A 24,396-nucleotide genomic window follows, 5' to 3' on the forward strand; every position below is an offset into this window, starting at 1 on the left:
AAACCCAGCACAAACTCTAACCATCCAAATCCAGTTAACAAAAGCTTTTGCTCAACTGCCCAGTGTGACCCTCCTGCTCCCAAGATGTCACCACCAGAAAACTGATGCTACCAACACAGTTTACAAGAGGGATGGGGATGGGAAATCAAACTTTGACATTTATTATCTTTTCATTTTGATATGAAGTAACTGAGAATTGAAAATGCATTTCATTTTAACAGATTATTAAATGCTAAATGTTTATCTATGTGCTTTACACCATGATTTAAACATCAATTTGCTGCAGATCCAAGTATTCAGTTTTTTGTTCAGCTACCCATTGAATGAGGCCATGACCACAATTGTAAGTACATCCTGACAAGATTAAGTAATTGCAAAGTTGATACAGATAATGTAGGGTACAAAAAACTATTCAAGTACATGCTAAAAAAAATAATTATGCTTAATTTTGAGGACAAAGTAGGAAAGTATTAAACTGAGAAAATAAATTCAAATCAGTTCGACTTTATACCCATGGAAGTAAAAAAGTGTTTTTCTGCTTAAGAATAATTTATGGAAGGCCCCTAAGGAATTGAGTGCACATTAGCTGCATACACTGAACAGTTTTTCAACTGTAGGTCTCTCACTGAGCTGAAGCACTGACCAAACCTATACTGAGCTAGTTATTCCTAAATAACAAGAGAATAACCACCTCTAGATCACAACAGCCCTTTGGAGGATCACAATATTGTCCCCTAAACGTGGCTTTCTGATTCTTATGCACTACTATTTTTCTTTGTTCCTACAACCAGGATAGAAACTTATCACAGTTAGTCAGAAGGAAAACAGTCAGGGTTATATTTTCAGCTGGTATAAGTCAGCACACTGTTGGTATGTTCACAAACACTACAGCAATTAATAGCAAGACCAGATGAAGCCTTTGAAGTGCAAGCTTACCCAGAAAAAGTTATGAACACTGCTTGGGATACAGAAAGAAAGATCAAATGAAAATTATGTGGTTTAACTGTAGTACAGCTTTATTTATATAATGCAAAATATCAAGTCACTTCAATGACAACTGTCGCAAGTCCATCCTTGAACAAGCAACCGTGGGTCCTTTGCCTTGCTGCACCTCCACAGCAGGTCCCTAGCCCACCACTGAGACCCGATCACACTTCCCTTGCATGGCCTACGGAAGAACAGACATTTCTCCTTTGCTGTACAAGACAATTTACAATCTCAAACCAATTCTCCATCTTCTTTATAGGATACTCTCAGACCATAAGATTTATCAGAAAACTTGTCCAGCAGTGAACTAGTACTGGCATTGAACATTTCCACTATCAAGAGCTGTATTGGGATAATTAGAGGTTTCCCCAACAATAAAAATCTGGCCTTTTCTGCCACTCCCCTGCAAATTCAGCTCATCTCCACTGCCCACTCACACACCTAAAAAAGTAACTCTCCAGTAGAAGTTCATCCTGCACTGTGCTCAGACACCAATCCCAGTTCTGGTGTCCAACATTATCCCCCACTCAACTGCACCAGTTATGGATTTTTCTAGTGCTTAGGAAAAAAAAATGTATTTCCTCTATTTTATCTTTGTAAGCTGTTTGTAGTAAGAACTACAAACTAGCTGCTAGAAAATTGAAAAATGCAAAACATAAATCTCATAGGTGCTGCCAATAACCTCAGTATGAAATTAAAATAATCACGTGTAATACAAATATGCTAAGATGCCTTACACCCCAGACTTCTTGCCTAATTCCTTATCTAATGCCTTCATTTCATGACAAACTTCTAGCAATGCAAACTCTGTTCCATTTACAGGCAGTTCTCCTAATGAAGTCAACAGTGTCACATCTACCCCCACAACCAGTAAGTATTATCCAGGCAATTGCTCTCCAGCTGCACAGCAGGCTACGTGCGGCAAACATTAATGATACACCTTTACCAACTTCATTGCTAGCACACATCTAAGTTTCCATGAAACTCATCTACCTCTGCACACCCTTCCCAGAGTTACATCTGCCTCCGTCCCACTTTCATATAATCAGTGTCAAAATATCACTACATGGGAGTCTGCACCTGCATGAAACCATAATCCAGAAAGTATTCTCTTTGAAAGAAAACAACTATGAAGCAGTTGCTGCTGTTTCTCTAAAACTGCCCCTATATTAATTCATCTAAGGAATTAAATACCCTCCATTTTCTTTTAGCTCTCTCTTAAAGCTGCCTTCAGGACAAGAGCACATCTTCTGGTAGACACTTAATGGCTACTATTGCTCCTTTTGCTGGGACCATGATCAGCAATTTGCTGAGCTCTGCCCAGTTCTCCACATCTCACACAAGATCTGGAGCACTGGACCACAGCACTGGACCATGTCTCTGCTTCTTCCTGCTACAACCTTTGCTCAGATCACACTGCTGTGCCTCTAACACAATGTCAGTAGCACAAACCTCAGCTTCCTTCATGGCAGAGTAGAGCCTCACACCCAAATGCAGCTGTGGGCTCCTTCCTGCATGGATATATGGCAGGAATGGCTATCGAAGAAGGCATTCAGCACACCATTAGCTGCATCTCGGCAAAAGGAGCCTGTAGTGCTTCCTCTGCTGTAAGCTTCCCTCCCAAAAGCTCCTCCTAAGATTTGCGAGAGGGCAGGAGGACACTGGCAAAGCACAGACTGGTCATAAATCTGAGTGGTCCTAATCCTCTGCCTGCCTACGCCAATTCACCTCAGCTCTCATCAAAGCCACCATACTAATTAAGGGCTGTCCTGCAGCTGGTATTGTAATATAGAAGAATCAATACATTGGAGAAGGCATCAAAAGGACTCAAAGTTTGGACAGTCCCAGTGACCACACAAGGTCAAACGGGTTTCTTTTCGCAAAATTAATCTTGGATCAAGCCTTAGTTTGGCACAGGGATCATCATCACAAACGAAGAATCAGCATCTGGAATTTTATTAACCTAATCTAAGAACACACTGTAGCTGTAACAAGTAGCCCTCTGAAGCCATGGCACCTTAAGCATATGCTTAAGTCTAACTCCAACTTGTTAGTGTGATCGAGTAAGCCTTTTGATAGCAATGTAATGCTGCCAAACTCATACAGCAGTAGGAAAGGGGAAGATCAGCTCCTGAACTACCTTATTAATGGACCAACAAGACTAAAATCAATGCAAGATGTAAACTTTCATGTGTTTCCTGCTACGTTCATCTTGTAAAGCATCATCTTGAAACATTTTTACAAGTAACAAGTGCCTAAAGTGCAACAATATGTAACCACTTAATGTATTGAATAAATAAACCAAAATGTATTTATAAAGGCTCCAAGACTGAGCCAATGGTAATGCCAGGTACAGCACAGCAGAAGACTGGAGCACAGGATCAATCCCAAGCTAAGCAGACAGCAGTCAAATCCTCAGTATTTCCATAGTTTAAAAGCCGGTTCTGTCAAACAGCGCTCTCTTAACATCATATTCAATGTTCAAAATGAAACTGTTCTGACTCAAAAGTGGGTTGACTTTTTGTAACATAAATCTTTTGTTAATGTTCACATAAATCAAGTATAGCTGAACAGACCCTTAAAGGATATGACCAAAAATTAATTTGCCACATTAGCTTCAGGTTAACAAATTCTTCCGCTTGGAGACAGTCATACATTACCTAATGCATTTTAAGGTTCTTTGCAGCACAGTGCTGCTCCTGAGTTTTGGAAAGAAACCTGTTGTGGCCTCAAAATTTTTGCTCAGAAAAAGCTGAGCTCAGTAGTTCTACTGTAAAGAGGTGCTATAACATACTGCTTTTCTTCAATAACTTTCTAAAGATCTAAAAGAAGCTAAACATTTTTAAGATCTTGAAAAGCAGAATGCTTGTTACGTATGTTACATCTGCATAGGCCAACTATCCAAATCCTTAGAGAATGTATGAGAAGACAAACATTCTTAAATTGCAAGTGCATAATACGTATTATTTTGGCTATATCACATAAACGAATATAGTTAAAGACTCTCCCCTCTCATCCATTGGGATTTCCAAATCATCAGAATCATGGAGTTTTTGTTTCAATATTTAAACTAATTTAAAAGACCTCGCACAGTCACAATTCAGCACCATCTCACTATCTGTAAAGTAGAAAATTCATTTTAAAAAATGAGAAAAATAGTACTTCTTGAGCAGCCACCACCATTTTTACCTGATAACAACACACTTTTGTATTCTTTGTAGAAAGCTTTTTTGTATATTGACATAGTGTCTGCTACAGTTCTATACATGAGCATAAGTCATTTGTGGACAGAAGCTGTTTTCTTCGATGAAAATAGAGAACACTGGATTTGAGTGTTCTAATTTTTTACCACTGGTCCAAAAAAACAGTATATAATTTCCTACTGTGCCAAAAGGTGGAGACAGTGAAGTTAACCTTTGCAGTATAACACCTGCATTGCTCTAATCCTCAGATGAAATTTAGAAAGTAGTAATCTTAAATTAAGATCAAAAGGACAAGGAATTTAGTGATGATCCATAAACCTGTAGTAAACTGCAAAGTTCTTTAACTTGATGGTCAATACAATTTTATTTACTTCTCTTTTTGATCATATGCCAAGAGAAGGGGTAGGGATATGTACAGAAGAACACAAAAAAAGTTTATTTACAAGTACTTTACTTCTTTTTTTAATTTATTTTTTATGCTAATCCTGACATTAGAATTTCCAGAGCACTTCTCAGTCATAGTACTATTGTCTCCAAGTATTCAATGCCCAATCTGCAGTGTTTGTAAAGGATGCAACATATAGAAAACAGTTTCATTTTTTTCCCACTAAAAATTCCCCTTTTCAGACAATTAATTCTTTCAATGAAATCATGGATACAATGAAGCAAAATCATTTTAATGAGCTCCTTAAGTAGCCTGCACAAAACTGCATGTTAACAACTCATCTCAACATATGACCTTTGTGTCAAATAAGCATCTTCTCAGGGGCATAACATCCTTCCTAAATCAAATCATGCATCTGTCTTATGGCCTTACAATGTCTTATGGCCTTACAAAGTTACCTCACTTCCTTCAGAGAGACTAATCCAAGCTAGCGGCCTCCTCAATAATGGAATACAGGAGACAATATGGTTGTCAATTCAAATGGAACAAAGATCACCTTTTTTTGAGGAGAATTTGATATCCATTACAAACATTTGTTTTCCCTTGCAGCTCAAAAATGCTAGAACTTTGAGCTTTGCACTGTAAGCCCATTCTTCACATAAAGCCACCCATTTTCCTAGGACAGCAAAATCTCCGCAGGAGACTTCCAAATAAGCTGCAGACTTCCAAGACGAAAGACTTTGAAATTTCTACACAGATCTATCCAGAATAGTTCAAGTGACAAAATAAAAAGCCCCCTGATAGTCATTCCCTGTGCATCACTGAAAATGGGGAGTCATCCGCACTCATTAATTTCATTTTCTCACAGCCACCAGAAAGAACTGTAATGGCATCACAGGCAAACGCACCCGCAGTACCCACATCCCACTTGCTTCTGCTTCCAAACCACTCAAGAGTCCTTCCAGGTGGGCAGAAATTGGCAACACAAAGGAAGTCCTTGTGAATTGCTGACATAATGAAGATATTCTTTAATTCATACCAACAAAAAAAATAATTAAAAGGGAAGGCTCCCTAGTTCCTCATCCTCTCATTTCAGAAAGAGTCAAATGCTGCTAAATGCAGCAGGGACCACTGATTGGACCAGCTTTGAAGAAGTCAAAAATGACACATACAGATATACACTCATTTCAAGTGCTGTCAAGAATCAATAGGAATGTATGTCCAAGTCAGAAAATAAGAGGAAATGCACTAGTATCTCCTAAAAATTGTTATATAACCTCCAGATTTTCAATTTTTGAAAATTTAAGGTCTGTATATTTTGAATTTTAAGTTCAAAGAATTCTGACGGTTTCCAGAGCGAGGCACACATAAAACAGTATCAATAAAAACATCCAATAGAAACTTCTGAGGATCCAAGAAAGACTTCATACATATAGCACTGTGATATTTATGGATGAAAAGCACTTTTTAAGTATTCTCAAAAACTTTATTTTAGAGAGTTTATCAGGTCCAGGAAAGAAATTTCCAGGAAAAAATGATCATTTTCCACATACAATAGTAAGTTCTGTGGTTTGTGGGAATTCTCCAAATGACATGATTTCATGCAAGATACAATTCTCACCAACTACACCAATTAAAACTAGAGAGAAGTAAAAAGTAAAATGCAATTTGAATCCCTTTCTACTGTTGGCTGTAGTACCCTCTCAAGTACAGTGGACTGCACTGCAATTCATCAGACGAAGCACACAGGCACTATCACTGACACTTGAAAAAACGCTGAAAGTCTTAACTTTTTCCTTAACTTTGGCAGCAAAAGATAAAAGCATGTTGGAATTGCTGCTACTTGCAAATTGACTTTTATAAATTTTACCCTAGAAACCTGGTCTTAGAAGCTCTATTTTCTCCTCTGAAAACATAAGGAGTATGAATTTCCTAGAAGGCTACTCTGGAGTTTAGTATTTGTGAAGACTTACTAAATTTCCATCAACCTTTGCTCAAAATTAAACCCAAAAGACAAAAAAGGATGGCTTTGTTGGCCCCTTGCTTAACACCACCATTTCATACAGAAAGCAACAAGAGGCCTCTACCATCACAGCCTGGGACACATTTGTCATCTACTACTACTGTACTTATCACCAGTTAAATTATCAAGAAAAGAATGTGTGCACTAATCTGTGTATTTATGCTGCTCACTCTTGTGCACCCTGTTTTCCTCATCTGCTGCCTCTTCAAGAAGCTCAGCTGAAAAGAACTGCATGAATTTTTGGCTGAACAGGTAACATAAAGACTTTGGATTTTTTGTGTGATAGGTTAACAAAGTTGCCAGAAAATACGAAGTGCACATATGCTTCTAAAGAAAGGGCGACGTTAATAAAAATAAAAGCATTCTGATGACCCCTGGTGGCCACTTTACACAAGGAAGTAATTGCATTCCATCTGAGAAAAGCAGATCAAACAGAAATGTGTTACATGTTCTATTGGTAGGCATATCTACAGAAATGAGAGCTAATATTATTCAATTAGAATATATATTTATTAGAATGTACACATTTACATGTCTGCCTTTATCAAATTACTGTACTGGTAGACACATAGACAACTCAAAAATTTAACTATGAGAAACAAACCCTATTTTCTCTTCAATGAAATAGAAGTGAGCACACTGGAAGTATTTCAGCTCAATCCTACAAGACATATGAAAAGGACTTCTTTCAGTTTTAATTTTCCAGCTGGGTTGCTTACATAAAGCAGAGAGTGATGGGGAGAAGGATGGCGGAAGCACGGGGCTGCCTCACACCAGGATGCACTCAGAAGGGCTCTGTGTAATAGATGATATCCCAAATTCCTCTGGCACAGTCAGTTCTCCAGCACACTAGCAAAGCAAACAAACCAGCCTTTCCTTCTTTGTATTACTGGATTTCTACCACAAAGAAATTAATATCCATCATTAGGAATTAGTATAAAAAGGTGATAGCTGTACACAGACCTCAGCTATGGAGAGAGTAAACCCTTAACATGCAGAGGAAAAGCTGCATGACAAATCACACCTTTTCTCCTTAATGCTTTCCTGTAATACATGCAAGCAATCACTACAGCCCTGCCATGTCCTCTGCAACACACATGGGGATTTTTTTCCCCAATAACTGAGATGATCACGACTGTGACTTAAACCACGCACAGCTGTGCAACACCTGGCTTCCTCCAGAGCTGTGACCTGCTTCCAGGTGAACAAGCCCATGCTTCAGCTGTAGTCACCACAGAACTTTTAATGCTACGTAGTTCTGTACTCTGAACAGTTCAGGGATTACAACTGAACTTTACTCTAATTTCCATCTGTGACACATCTGTCTGTGTCAAGAGAGAGAAACCAATATAAGACAGCAATGGGAGATGTACCAGTGTGACGGTGGCAATATGAGTCCAAGCACTGGCCATATGGGATGATACAAAAATTATTCATGACTTCTGCGCTGCCTGTGATACCAGTCAAGAGATGCTACTATGGCATATCATGGAGCCTTTTCCGTTCGTCATCCTCTTTACTAGAACTAAGCCATGTAGCTACAAAAGCTTCCTTCACTTCAGCTAAGGACCAAAAAGATGCTGAAGACCAAGCAGGCTCCCACTTCTCCCCAGCAAAACACACTCTTGGTCAGCAGGCAGAGAGTGAAGGTGAATGAGAGACAAGGCAGTGCTACCCAAGAGAGAGGGACCAGGGGATGCCAGAGCAGCTTCCACCTCCTATTTCAGCCCCTATGATGAAACCACATCTTCCCAGAATGGGTCCTAGGTGGATAGAACTGAAGGAGGAAGGAATTGAAGACAAGGAACAGTCCCTTGCTGATACCACCATTGCTTATAAAATAAAACCCCCATTTACTAGTCCAAAGTATTCACACTACTGATAGTTTGGGAACAAATACCATGAAGGTTTCAAATGCTGCTGCTTTTCAACTGTATCCTTTTCCCTCCATGTCTACTTGTTTGAATACAACAAATTTGGTGCGTACCTAAATCAGTCCCTAAAACTCAGCTCTCTTCCAGAACCAGCAATATGCCTAAGCACGTGCACAGTGGCAGCACAATTCGTGTGAGGCACACGTGTTCAACTGCATTCCCAAACAAGGAATCACCTGACAATTAACATTTTCATCTCTCCTGCAGGAGTGGTGCATGGGGTGTAGCAACAGAGAACAGTTGCACTGGGGACCACTTCCCTAATACCTACAAAAATTATGAAGCTTCACTCTGCTCTAAGAGCTGCACCTTGCTTACGAGATTTCTGTTACTTGGGTATCTTAAGTGTGCAAAACCCTTTCCCTATTTTGAAGAACACTGTTTAACAGCTACACAAGACTACAATGCATTTCCTTCAGTTGTTGGTTTATCAAATTAAACTCTAATCTCCAGGTTCTCAGCACCACAGTATCAAACAGCTCCCTGGGAAGTATCAGCGGTGGAGCCCAAGGTGTGGGGAGTCTCTTCCTCCCACCAGAGCCCGCCAGCCACACAGAGTCACTGCTAACCCAACCATCATCTGGCATGATCCAGGGTGGCACCACAGCCCTCCTCCTCTGCAGACTCGAAAGACATGTGCCAGGTCAACCCAGCGGCCCCAGGCATGGCCTTCTGCTCCCCAAGGCCCTCCTGGGCAGGGAGTGCAGATGCTGCTGGACCCCACCCAGACACAGTTCCTGGCATCACAGGAGGTCACAGAAGGAACACACAGTGCTTGCCTGGGCAAGGGAACCTTGGGAGTTGCACCAGAACTGCAACTTGGCTGCATAGACTCTGTATTTCCTCAATACACCATCACTCTTTCTCTCAGGAATCCATTAGGAGAGTGTTATTACTAAAAATACTACTAATTCCCTGAAAAACACCCAAGTTCAAATCAATCCCACAAACTTTCCCAAGATCAATAGGTTTTAATGAACACAAAAAACATATTCTGCAGCAACCACGGGCAAGTACCCGGAGACCAAGCTACAGTAATAAATTGCACCTGCTCCAATACTTTCCTGGCAGGAAAAAATTGACATATCACTAAGCAGGCTGTTGCTCAGCTCAAACACCCACAGGATCTGAGGGACCACAAGATGGGTGACCTGCGTGGTGACTTATCACAGCAAAGCACTGCAGAAGGGCAGGGTTTCGGCAGCTCTCAGCTGACTGAGCAGCCCACACCACAGAGCCAGTTCCTCTGACGGAGCACTGCAGGCATAGAAAGCAACATCGAGTCAAAGGGGATGCTTCCTACAGTAAAGGGTCCTGATGCAGCCTGCTTATCTCTCAGAGAGTAAAAACAATATTTAGTCCTGTGTTTCAGTCATCAACAGTCATTTTCCTAGTATTCACTCTGGGAAAAACTTTAACAAGTTAACTCTTTTCCTGGCTGCTATTGTTAATGGAAAAGAGAAAACAGTGTAAAATTAAACCTTACTGACAACAGAGCAAAAATGTTGGTTTATGTCTTTTACAGTGAAACCTAATATTAAGTGTGCTGTTCCATCACGAATTTTCCAGAAGACTTGAGCATCACATCCTATTTTTCCCCAAGAGCTATGATTCACACTTTCACTTTCTGGTAAATTCCATAAATATTTGATAATCAAATGCAACTTCTGTTTTGTCAGCTGAGCAGCCTTCCTCATTCTAAAGCACCAAATTCTTTTTACATTAAGCAGGAAAGGAATTCGCTTCTAACAGTGACCCTGCAATTCTATTTTACAATTTCAAATACAATTACATTTTACAAGTTCAAATTTTGTAGTAAATACACCATTTTTCCAGGATTTAATATCTGATATTATTTCCATATACTAAACAATACAGAAGATTTTACTGGTTGAACCCCTGTAACAGCACAAATCATAGCAATATAAATATGCAAAGGATCTTATTATAACCATTGCACTTTTCTAATCAATCTCATTCTGTACTACTGTGTTCAGGAGATCAAAGTATTCTTAGATGCATGTACAATAGAAATAAATTAACATCCCTTTTAATGAATCCCTCACAAAATTCTCCCTCTCCCCGTACTGTAGAATTGTTTAGGTTGGAAAAGACCATGTTCATCGAGTCCAGCTGTTAACCCAGCACTGCCAAGTTCACCACTAAACCATGTCAAGTGCCATATCCACACGTCTTTTAAATACCTCCAGGGATGTTAAACTTCACCACTTTCATGGGCAGCCTGTTTCAGGGCTTGACAACCTTTACAGTGAAGGAATTTTTCATTAATCCTATCTAACCTTCCCCCAGTGCAACTTGAGGCCATTTCCTCTTGTCCTGTCACTTGTTACTTGGGAGAAGAGACCAACCCCCACATGGCCATGAGCACCTTCCAGGTACTCCTAGAGAGTGATAAAGTCTCCCCTGAGCCTCCTTTTCTCAGGCTAAACAACCCCAGCTCCTCATAAGACTTGTGCTCCAGATGCTTCACCAGCTCCCTTGCCCTTCCCTGGACACACTCCAGTGCCTCAATGTCCTTCTTGTCCTGAGGGGCCCAACACTGAACACAGGATTCAAGGTGCTGCCTCAACAGTGCCAAGTACAGTGGGACAATCCCTACCCTGCTCCTGCTGGCCACACTGTTCCTGCTACAGGCCAGGATGCCATTGGCCTCCTTGGCCACCTGGGCACTCTCCAGCTCATGTTCAGCCACTGCCAGTCAGCACCCCAGGTCCTTTTCCACTGGCAGCTTTCCAGGCACTCCGCCCCCACCCCGTCCCTCCAGCAGATCAACACTCCTGCCCAACTTGGTGTTGTCTGCAAAGTGACAGAGTGCACTCGATCCTCTTGTCCAGATCATTGATAATGATATTAAATAGACCCAGCCCCAGTACTGAGCCCTGGGGAACACCACTTGTGACTGGCCAGCAGCTGGATGTAATTCCATTCACTGCCACTCTCTGGACACTGCCATCAAGCTGGCTTTTCACCCAGGCATCCTCATGCCACTGTCTATGTTTTAAATAACTCGAATACCTATTAACATCCAAATCCAACTGAATTCACTGGGAACAGGGCATTTGAAAATCAATATATTTCTTTAGGTGCTTAAAAAGGATTTGTAAAGTAATGCTATATATCCAGATTGCACTGTTTTATCTACAAAACTTGTTATTCAGAATTAAATAAAATTATATAAACCCACTTCTTTTTAATTAAAATTAGTTTATATTTTGAAAACTCAACACTTAGCAATGTTTAGCTACATTAATAACACATTCTCCAGAATTCTTCAAAAGAAAAATTAAATTATATTAGATTATTTTTAATAACTTGTAGATTTTAAAAGTGCCGAGCTATAAATGAAAGGACTACAGAATAAAGGTAGAAAATGCACACATTCAATGCTATTAAAAGGCAGACACATGAGATCTCATGTATCTTGTGCCATTTGTAAAAAGGTTGTTTTATTATCAGTGTAACTAATCACAATGAAGACATCTCTTACAATCAAAGACATTATAATGAATTTTCTTTACAGCTACAGAGAAATGGGATTTGCTGTTCCATATCAAACTAGAACAGGCTGTATAAATTCTTCTTCATATTTATTATTAAATGTAACTTTTATCTATAAAATCAGCCATGAAATATTAAAAACTGAAACAACAGAATTTATATCCTTTACTTAATTTAGTTTAAACGGTCTATTCACTAAAGAGAGGGAAAAAAGGTTACATATGTATTATAATGTGCCCTCCCCTCTCCCCCATAAGTGTTTCCATTATAAACCACCTAGTTTTGGAATTTATAACTCAGCTGTAAAAACCCGCTTCATACTTAAAAGTTGGTATACTTTTCCTTTTACAAATTTAAAAAAAAAAAATCTATTTCAGAAGGAAGGCAAGAAAGAACATGAGAGAAGAGAAGGGGAAAAGCAATCAGACTAAGAATTTTAATGCCTGGCCAGTTAAATCAGTTGGTAAGAGCCATCTATTGTAATTCAGACCCATCTGCCCACCCCATCCTCTGAAGAATCATTGGGAGATGGTCAGATGGCTGCACCAGAGCCCCTGGGCAGATGGGAGCCAGGTACTGGCCTCCAGCTGCTGCTGACCTGCCCAGGTTCAGGCTCTCTTATCCTACTGCTATCTCCTGAAGTCAGCTGTACAACTGAGAATTGGACAAACAGAAAGTAAGTGAGAACAGCAAAGAGCATTAAAATCACCTGTGTCAGAGAAGAGACAAGACAAAACATATCAGCACATCATAAAAATGACAAAGAGACAAAACAGCATGTAAAAAAAAGGGTTCTCCCGATGAAAAGATGTAAGTCTTGAGAATTCAGGAACTGGAGATTGGACAACATATAGTGCAATGAAAACTAACAGAAAGATAAGGGCAGATAAAAACCACCAGAAGTTCATAGAAGCCAAAAGATTAAAAGGTATAAAAAGGGTCTTATTTAAGACAGCATGGAAAACAATTCATACATAAGAGGGCAGATTCCAGCATGAAGCATGAAATAAAGCAACAAGAGACAAGCAACCTATTACCTTAAGGTGCAAGCTACTACCTAGGCTATTTCCGGCTAGCAATAGCTTATTTTCAGCTTTTTCCTGGAGCACAACAAAAAGCACAAAAGCGAAATTTACCTTTCTTTTCAGAGTCCCCATTTTACAGTCTGAAAGGAATAGAAAGAAGTAGCAAAGGAACAAAATCCTGCGTTGGTCCTCACAGCGCAGCTGGTGAGTTGGACAAGCTGGCAGGAGCAACAGCCAAGCTACAACAGGCAGCTGCCTGCAGACACTGTCTCAGGGACACCAGGGAAGCTCGCAAAGACCTGAAGTCCAGAGATGCTCCCATGTGCCCCAGGTGATGCTGCACTGTTCTTTAGAGGAAACCACCAAGACCATGTGTTCAAACATAGCCTTTATTTAGTCTTAAACTAAGTTTATTCACCAGAAAAGCCTCTCTCTTAGCAATTCTTTACAGTCCATGAGGACTATGTATATATATTGCAACCAATTCCCAGAGCAACACAAATAAGTAAGGTTTATAAATTCTTTGGTTCTCTACAGTGATTCAGCCTTGGAGCAGTCACAGTTTTAAAATATAACCTTAATGGGAAGATCTTTTGGTGGACTAGATAAATCTGGCATACACAGACAGCAGAAAATATTTCCAAAATATACATAAAAAACCCAAACACAGTACAAAGATATTACCTACACACCATCCAGCCAAATACTCAAAAAAAGTACATGAGCAAAGAGAACCATAACGTATGAATTTTAAGGATCTATTAGACATTGACATCATTCATTATTTTGATATCATTTGATATGCAATAGAGATGAACAGTGAGGAACAAGAGAAAGAATGAGAAAATTGGTGCTCTAAGACAAACATATCCTTAAAACAACCGGACTCAAAGAGCAAAGCCTGCAAATGTAAAATCAGTGCCCAGTTTATGGAATTTATGTCAGATCACCAATAGGAAAACAGACGAAGGGAAAGGAAAAGCTGAATCAGACAGCAAGGATCCTCTAAGGGAGCAGATGGTCCCATGGCACAAAAATCTGCACTCAATTCCCAAAATTCAACAGTCCAAAATCACTCATCTCTGTATCTACCTGCTATGTTAACCACTATTGTACTGCTCAATGTCGAGATTTAAAATGTCTGGATCAGAAAGTGAGACCTGGAGTTTTAAGTACTGGTATCTCACATCTGATTCAGGGAGGGAAGAAAAAAATCCAACTCCCTCTCAACCAGCATGAGACAGCCCCTAGAAAGAAGTCAGCTAGAGAAAGACAATGAGCACAAGTCCTAAGCCCAGAAAACGAGAGCTGCCAAATCTGGCACCCTGGAAAAAAAAAAAGACACACTGACTCTGCAGAGCTACTACCATATTATTGACTGCTCATGAACCTAGGAAGTCTTGCTCTTGTACCTAGGGCACACCAGCTTTGCGAGCACCCTGAAGCAAGCACCTAGGCAAAGCCTCCTACTTCTCCAAACCTCCTGCAGCTGCTCCATAACTTGGTGCCCACCACTCCTGAAAACAGAGCCTGTTCAGGCCTGTACATCTCATGCAGGGAACTAGTGATCTTTTGTGAAGAGTCAGTAAAATCCACATTCACTCTAGGAATAGTTTTATACTTCATGTCAAAACATGCACAGACAATGAGATTACTTTATTTGAATTCACGGTATTTATTAGAATTTATGGTCAAAATGTATTCATTACAAAAACAGGTATTGAACAAACACGAGAAAACATTTATTAATTGTTCTACCTGGCAGCTCTTATTTAATGGAAGGTCACCAAAAAATCATTAGGACTGCTTTCAAGAACTATTCAAACTAACATTTCTAAAAGCAAAACTTCAATAATATGGCTTTTAATAATAAGGCATATTTTACAAAGTACTAGAATTTGGGGACATACTAGTCCTCAAAATGTGCCTTTAGATTTCCCTTATTTGGAATGACTGGCATGACTGTATTAGCCACACATTTTAACACTGCTTTATCCAGTCAGCTCACTAAATCATTAAAAATATACACATCTGAGCTTCAGTTTGACCTGCAGTGACTCCTATATGTACTCTCAAAATTAACACAAGCACTGAATGCTACTAATCTTCGACTTGTAATAACTGATCAAAGAATACTGCCCTGTAATTCACTACAAGCTAAAATCATAGCGCTGAACTCTGCATTTTCAAACAAGTGGTTTATAGCTCTAGATTTAAAATGCAAAATTTCCATTTTATTTAATAATTAAAATGCATGCTGTGTTATGGTTACATTTGGTGACTGGATTAGTAGTACCCCAACTGAGTTAAACAATGCCTTTTTCCTATTAGAGTTCATATTACCATATTGTCTATTTGTTTAAGAAAAGGAAGAAAAAAAGCACAGCAAGGAAGAAGGAATAAAAAAGAAATATGAATATCAAACATACTGAAAGACAGTGAGGACCAAGACAGCAAGAAGACCTGGTATCAGCAAAATATATGCTAGCTGAAAGCAGAAAAGCTGAAATATCTGTGCATTTAAAGTATGAAAACTTTTATTAAAAGGAATATTCTCCCTTTGTCAATAAAGGATCTCATTCAAAGTAAAGGGTATAAAGCTAAGTTTGCTTTCCTAGATGCAGTTGCACAAATTGAGGGAATACAGACATCACTGTCAAAGAGCAGACTCTTTCAGGCTGTCAACTTCTTAATCAGGGTCTGACTTCACTGGAAAGTGTGAAATTATGTAATTATTTATGCTTTGCAATTCTGACGGTTTAAACAAATCCAGCACTATGAACATCATCTTTTATAATGCAAAATTCCTACTGAGATTTTATTTCAGACAATATAACTTTTTTTTTCCTGTGCTTTCTAGGTGGTTTATTCAAACAAAATTTAAATATTATGTGACGTATTTCTTTTCTCCCAGAACAGATCCCACGGAGCTTAGAAACATAACATACAAGGATGAAAAATAATTGAAAAATTAAGTAAAAATGAAATCATGGCCACAGTGACATCAACTGAAGTTTTCTCAGCACTGTCAGTTATATTGCCACCCAAAACTCTCTGATTGCAAGTCTAAAGACCTTTGAGTACTAACAACGAATGTATAAATAAAATATTATTTGATGCCATAAAAAGACATACTGCTTACATTCCTGCACTTCCATACAATATTTAAGTATAAACTTCAGCGATTAACTTTTTTTTCATTTCAAGTATATTTTAATTATCTTGGTACCAATAACAGATACGAAGACAAGCTTGTGTGCCTGAAAGCTTGCCTACTTCTCCCCCGATAGTAGCTGGTATAATATATTGCCTCTGCCTGTATGTCAGTCTCCTCAGAAATCCATCCCCTTACAGGGTAAATACCTTTTGCATACAAAAAAAGTACACAATCTCTGAAAAAAAAAGTTTCAGCACTCACCCTCAAAATACACTTTACTGAAATCAGCGACATCTAAAATCATGATGATGTGAATGACGAAAAAGGGAAAGCATTCCTGAAAGTCAACCATCACAAGCAAAGTTCAGCATGTTTTTTACCTGGAAATGGAACCTGAATAGCCTGAGCTAGCAAAATGCATTGTCAGGTTTTGACTTGTCCTCTCCAAACAACACCTTCTGTACCCAGTGACCTTGTGCCCAGGAAGGATTCTTGGGGTTTGAGAGAAGGAGCTCCTTGTATCTCATCAGATGTCTGCTCCAGAGCAGCTGAAGGTCAACACCAGACCTACGTCAACTTTCTCTTCAGTCTCTTCCTCCCCTTCCCTCCTCAGGTTGCTGTCCCTGTTGCAAACTCCTTGGGTGACAGAAAGGAAAGGAGACAGGGAACAAAGCCTATATACAATCCTCTGCACATATCAGAGGCACTCACAAAGAAGTTGAAGCAATACTTGTGAGGAATTTTTGAGCTACCTAGATTTAGAATGGCACTCAAATTCACAAGTCTGCATCTTTGACACTTAAAGTCTAATGAGAAACAATTAAAGAAAAAGAAGGGTAGTTTTTTTCATATAACATATCTGCCAGGTTCCTGGTACCAACAAGTAACAACACTGTGTTATGAAACCTCTGCTCAAGAACCAACCCAGTTTTTGCGGTAGGATTTGGACCAAAAAAAAAAAAAAAATCCAATTTTATTTCTCTGGTTCAGTACACAAAAATTATGAAATGGAAAGGTTCTGTCAGGTTGTGATTTTGATCATTTTGACACAAATTGAAAAAATTCTGTTAAACTAAATTGAAATATTCCAATTTATAGTCAGGTAAATAACATCAAATTCTAGTCCTGGGTTTTCTTTCCTTCCTGATTAAATTACATTAATGTAAACTTAAAGCAACTACTGCTATTCCTGCTGGTTTTCTCAGGAGAATAATTTATCTGTTAAAATACAGTACCTGGACATAAACATGAAGTCATAAGGGTTCTTTCACATGTCTGCCATCTATCTGAAGCCTTGCAACAAAGAGGCTTTTAGCAGTATCGTATTACACGGACACCAACATACCATCCTAAATGTAGGGCAGAAGTCAATCTGCTTCTGTGAGGACCTATAGGCCATAGTTTCTTTCCAAAATACTTTTTATTAACCTGATATGTATATGAGACATCAAAAACCACAACACCGTATTCTTACACGCAATGTACCAGAAAAAGGCTCAACAACTAAATATTGCGTCTTTGCATTCTTGCTAAAAGGTTTGACATAGTATTCATTGCCATATTATTCCTAATTAGCAGTTTAAGCTTGTTAACAAGAACAGTTCATTTAAGGTAAACAGGAATTATCTTTCCATTGTATAGGTAAACTTGTAAATAGGACAGCTCATAAATTCTAAGATGAGAGCAACTAGGAAACTATTCATTAAGGCTTGGGTTATAAATTCAAAACATGAAGCATAACATGCTTAAAGAAGAAGGTTTTATTTTTAAAAGCATTCATTACGCTCTCATCTTCAAGCCTCAGACTTGTAAATAATTTAAAATGAAAATGCGAACAACAGGCAGGGAAAAAAAAGCAAATGCAATTCAAATCAGTCCATTGTTGCACCAATGAAACTCAGAACAATAGAAACTAAGTTGGCAGATTTTGAAGACAACATCCAGAAAACATCCTTATGTACTGTATCTTTGAACTTACATGTTGTGCTAGTACTGGATCCAATCCAAAAAAAAATAGCTGACTTGTAACAACCAGGCTTTGCCCAGTAAAAGATACACATGCTGAACTAGCAATTTTTAGTATTCATTGCATTTTATTCTGGAGCTGCCAAAGCAAACAAACAAGCTTATCGATGCTTTTAGGTTTCATATTTATCCATTCTGACTTTTCAGAAGTGTATATCCTATTAACAATTTATATGACACAACTCAAGAACCCCCTTTCCTTTAAAGGTTAAGGTAAATCTCAGTTTGCCCCACATGGGGAACATGAAAAAAAACAGCCTTTACTTCACTGGCATCGAAAATGGAAAGTGAAGAAGACAAAAGTAACAAGTCAAACAAAAAAACAAAACACAAGGGTCACTGCTGTCCCCACTGAGTATTCAGTGTCCTAAATCCAATATCAATACCTCCCTGCAGAAAGCATGTTACACACCAAGGAACCAGGAAAGTGCAACATTTTGCCTTCACTGAATTCATGGAGCTTGCTATCCTTTTCTCAAGGACTTGGAACAATCCAACAAATATTCAATGTCACTTAAACATTCAATAGAAAACAAGCATGCAACAGGAATTTCTTTCGCCATGTTAAAAGACCACATAGCATTGCAAAATGCAAAAGTGCTGTAGTCCTATGCCATGGTTCTTGTGGAGAAAGCTGTGCATAGATGCTGGCTATCCCAGGAATGTCAAGACATGCTCTTCAGAAGCCTTCCACTTACTGGCTGCACCCCATGTACCAGGAAATCTGACACTTGTCAGCCACGCAGGATTTCCTGCATGGCTGCAGAACATTGAGCAGGAAACCCTGGCACATCCAGGGAGCTCTGGGCATACAGCAGGATGCGACTCAGCTACAGCACACACATACAGCCAGCACACGGCTTTCTGGAGGCACCAACCCCCCAGGCAGTACGAGAGCAGCAAGTCTCATGCTTCCACATGTGAACCGAGATGGAAAGGTCACCCCTGTCCATGCTTCTCCTTTGAACACAGAAGTGGGTGATGACAACATGCTACACACCACCAGTACAGGTAAAGTAAGTCTCCTCCTGATTACGTGTCCTAAAGCCAACTGTGGACTATCTCGTATGTTCATAGCAAACATTTACAGCAAACATTTAAATAAATCCAAACTCTAACGCACTGAATAGAATCAGCTGAAGGTCACAGGCTCTTCCAGGGTGAGCCCAAGCTTGAAAACCTGACTTAGGAGAGAACTCACATATATAAAGCCATACCAGAGCTCTCAAGGCCATCCAAATGGCAATACAGCAATCTGTCTTTAATTAAATTTGAATTCTTGTCAGGACCTCCATACTTTTCAAACTTCTTGCTGGAATGTTTCCTACAGAAAAGCTTATATACCAGGTAATTGCATGGATTCCACAAAAAAAAAAACACCAAAAAAAAAAACCACATGAAACAATGATTTCCATACAAAATGATGACTTAGTATTACTATTCAGATAAGTTTTGTTACCCCTTGTAATTCCAGTGGATTTGAACATTTTTATGTATTTTTTACATCTTGCTACCTATATTTTTGAGAAGAACTTTTGAAATTCCAAAGATGGGGCTAAGGACAGCAAGAAACTTTATAACTACAACCAGACAAAGAAGTAACATCTATATATGCACTTGAAGCAAAATAGTAACCTATAGAGATGTATACATTCAGATCTATTCACTGAAATACTGCATACCCTAACTCTGCAAACCTCCTCCTGGGCCATTGCATACGCCACACACATGTAACAACTTCTATGTTTAGACTCAGAAAGACAGAGGCAATTAAAATTTATGCCTGTGCCACTGAGGATCAAAAAAACCTAAGAACATTCACAGCCTCAGAGCCCACTTAAACATAACCCACACTGTGGCAGACAGTAGCTCAGTAGTAGGCCAGACTACTGAGAAAAGTCAGCCTGTTGTAGAACAAGCAAACAAAACAAAAAAATTAGCAATCAACAACTCAGCTAACGCAGGACTGGAAAGCAGTCACGATCATGCAAACAAGCATTTTACTTTTGGAACACCATTACTGCCTGTTTCTAAAAGGCACTTGGGTTATTTCTTTGTAAGAATGTATGTGAATTGGGTAGCCCTTACTGTAATTTTCCTTCTCATACTGAGGAAAAACACATAGCTAGGTTTCTTTCTGCTATAAAGCTATAAATTGCTAACATAACTTTGGGACACAATCTTTCATCTTCACATGTTGAAGAACTGAGAATAAGTAAAATATGAAAACTTCCACATATATTTAATATAAACACCTGCAATGGGCTACAGACTGTTCTGTAACTAGAGACTCTTCACTGACAGATGGCAGAAACAGGATTAACGGTATTCACAATTGCAGAGCAGGAAAGCAGGTGTGGTTCCCCTGTTTTAAACATAAAACTTCTTTCTGCAAAGCAAAAAGTCACCTTTGGAATTTCCAAAGGTGAGAAATTAGAAATTACAAGAACGTCTTTACATTTTTTGCTTCTTTTTCTCTGGTTTTGTATACACAGGCTAATAAACAATCTGAGTTTATGTGTTAACACAGTCCAAAATGACAAAAAAAAAAAAAAATCCAGTTTAGAAGTAGGTATAGACTTATTTAAACTTTCATACACTTTTGTATAACTATGTAAAGGCAAATGGACCGAAGATTAAACCACTCTGATGGTACTGGAGAGATTCCACATGAACTTAGACACCACGGGCCAGGCAAGATTTAAGCAGTTTGCAATGCCAGGTCCCATGCGACCCTACTCCTAATTCATTCTCTCCAAGACATCCATGGCTAACCCTATGCCTGCCTGTTCATACTAAACATTGTACTTGCCTGAGTGAAGTCAGCCTCTTCTCTCAAGCAACCAGCAACAGGACAAGAGAACACAAGTCTTAAGCTGCACCAGAGGGGGTTTAGCCTGCACATGAGGAAGAGTTTCTTCACACAAAGGGTGACTAGACATTGAAATGGGCTGCCCAGGGAGGTGGTGGAGTCACCGTCCCTGGAGGTGTTTTGAGGAAAGACTGGACTCAGCACTTAGTGCCATGGTCTAATTGACATGGTGGTGTCAGGTCATAGATTGGACTTGATCTCAAAGGTCTGTTCCAACCTAGTTGATTCTGTGGTCACTGGTGAGGCACGGTACTCATTTCGTTCGTGCCTTTGTGTCCACCAAGAAGCGCTGTCCTTGGTTCTGCTCCTTCCACTCATGTGGTATGGGAGGAGCAGTGCCTCCATGCTTTGGCTGCTGCTGGCACTGTGTGATGCAGCTGCACCTCGGGCAGTGGTGGCAGAACTACCCCGAGGTGGCAAGGCCAACACAAAACAAGACTTTTCTGGGGTGGAAGAATAACCACAAATGCTCTGCTGGGCAGCTGCTGACAATCTGTCAAAGTGAAAGCACCATTTCCATTTGACTCCTCACATAACACAGAGCACAGCACAGAGACCACTCACCACATCTGGGTTTGTGAACAGCTGAAGGAACCACAGGCACTACATCTGTTCAATCACATCATCTTGTCTTTCCCTTCAGACTTTCAAAAGAGTAAGTTATACTCCAGATTTCAATCTAAAAAGTCAACTTTTTAGTACCTTTAACATGCATCATAATACCAAGGCATTAATTTCAATGAATGACTAGACCAGGTGTATCTTAAACCAATGTTTTTATTTGACTGATGGGGTCATCCATCCAATGAAGCATTTCTTTTTTCCCAAGAAAGAGAATATTTAAATTCTAAGCCACATTAGGAAATTCAATTGTAGGAGCCACCCAACAATTCCAGTTCAACCACATTTCATGTGGCAGTCTGTCTGTGTATTTCAGGTCACTCATAAAACCACAACACTGTACACATTCAAAAAATTAACGAAAAAAAACCATGAAAAGCAATGCTACCTCATTCTTAATGTTGTGCAGACTAACAAGAAAATGCTGGTTTTCACAACAAAAGGTTGGGTTTAATGGAGTACTGTGACTGACATCTGCTTCACACATATTCTATCACCATGTAATGTTTTTCATTAAAAAGAGACAACACAGCTTAAGTTTTAAAAGCGTTTCTAACAAAGAAAACTCATGCAAATAAATGAGAAATCTTTGATGCTCTTACTATACAATAGTTCCAACAGAAGAATGATAGTAAAGGATTTAACTCAGGTCGTTTGAATTATATTTCCCAAAATGCTAATAAAACTGACATGTTTGAACATACTGAAAAAGTCACAGTCCATCATTGTGCTGTCACATCAGTGCATTTGACTTTTTTTAAAATGTATGGATTATACAATTACTGCCAGGCTCCATATTTTATATATAAAAGCTACAATCTGATTATATGTCCATGCTGAAATAATTTATGAAATAAGGATGGAATGACTGCAACGTTACTTCTATGATGAATGTAACTTGCTGTGAATAGTGTAGGATATTGCAAGAGACCAAACTGAAGCCTGTAATTGTCCTCATCTTTCATGCAGAGGTGTGACCTGGGAAAAATATAGATCCTACCATCTAAAGCTCCAGCCTCATACAAACATCTTGATTACTCATCTTCTGATACAGGAATGGAAAATTTATAGTCTTCACATGCCACACCTTTGGGTTATTAAGGTGAGAATCACAGGAAATTACATCCAGTGTTTAAATTGTATGTTAGTCTGTTATGGCTTTGCACCATCAGCAAATCCACCACTGCCGCTATTACCCTTGCACTTTTGGATTTCCATTGTTTACTACCCCCTAGGTGTTGCCATCATGCTTAGTATGATATGGATGAGCACAAGCACATGACAAAGCCAAGGTCTTGCAAGCCTGCATCAGTACAACCACACAAAGAAGAAAAGAGGGCACAGGAAAACAGAAACAAAACTTTTAACTATGCAAATTCTAAGATCACTGCTTGCTACAGCATTCAGATCACAAATGGTTTTTTCCTTTCCTTCCTCCAACTAACACTGCATTTAGTATTAACATTGTGGTTCACAGGCCACACTAGTTATTTGAAGGAGCAACAGGAAACTTTGCTCAAGTCAAATTAAACAAGACAGAATCACAGACTCATAGAAAGGCTTGGGTTGGAAGGCACCTTAAAGATCATGTAATTGCAACACGCCTGCCATGGGTAGGGACACTTTCCACAAGACCCGGTTGCTCAGAGCCCCATCCAGCCTGGCCTTGGAACACTTGCAGGGATGGAACATCCACAACCTCTCTGGGCAACCTGTGCCAATGCCTCACCACCTTCATATTAGAAAATTTCTTCTATATAAAGGACATACAGATGATCAACTATCCCTCAAAGGCTACCTAAAGCAGTAGTTTTGGTTTAATGATCTTTCCCACTCAAGACACACACACCCTCAGAAATGTGTTAACATTGCTATGCTGTTTATGAGAAATTGCTTTCCCTGCCACAATCCGGCAGGTTCCCTAAGAGTGTACTCTGACTCCCTTGATCAGACAAAACCATGTTGAAAATCACAAGACTGTGAGAGCACAGGAGATGCTCATAACTCAAGAGTCTAACCTCCAGAGGAAGGCAGTAAACAAGCAGGTCTGAAGGACAAATCCTACGAGAAATGGCTGAGGGAGCTGGGATTGTTTAGCCTAGAAAAAATGAGACTCAAGGCAGACCTTATCACTCTCTACAACCACCTGAAAAGAGGGTGTGGCCAGGTGGGGATCGGCCTCTTCTCCCAGGCAACCAGCAACAGGATTAGAGCACAAAAGCCTAAAACTGCACCAGTGGAAGTTTAGGCTGGACATTAGAATTTTTTCACTGAAAATGTGTTTATAGACTTTGGAATGGACTGCCCGGGGAGGTGATGGAGTCCCTGTCCCAGGAGGTGTTTAAGGAAAGACTGTATGTGCCACGCAGTACTATGGTCTGTTGACAAGACGGTGTTCGGTGCATCAGAGCTCTTTTCCAACCTAATTCTGTAATTCTGTCACTGCTCTGCTTGGTGACCGAAGCAGAATAAAGGGAAAGCAAGTACAACCCTTTCTTTATCCCTTTTAAGACCCACGTACAGAGCTCCTGCAGTCACGTGCGTCGTCCCTCACCGCCAACTGCTGCACTTCTCAAACCTCATCCCCTCTTACTCTACAGCAACCTTCGGGATAGGAGGGGGAAGTAAAAGAGAAGTTGAAGCCA

General features: G+C 39.6%; 1 protein-coding gene across 2 annotated transcripts in view; it reads right to left on the minus strand.

Annotated features, from left to right (window-relative positions):
• The window catches only part of ZNF407 (zinc finger protein 407), a 338,591-nt gene extending 314,201 nt beyond the window's left edge, over positions 1-24,390 (minus strand). For both annotated transcript variants that reach the window (XM_017746161.1, XM_017746162.1), the window contains exon 1: positions 24,273-24,390. The gene's annotated coding sequence lies outside the window, so the exon portion shown is untranslated. The remainder of the gene's footprint in view (positions 1-24,272) is intronic.
• Positions 24,391-24,396: the final 6 nt, after the last annotated feature.

Source organism: Corvus brachyrhynchos, unplaced genomic scaffold (assembly GCF_000691975.1).
Source record: "Corvus brachyrhynchos isolate BGI_N302 unplaced genomic scaffold, ASM69197v1 scaffold409, whole genome shotgun sequence".
In the NCBI taxonomy this organism is placed as follows: Eukaryota; Metazoa; Chordata; class Aves; order Passeriformes; family Corvidae; genus Corvus; species Corvus brachyrhynchos.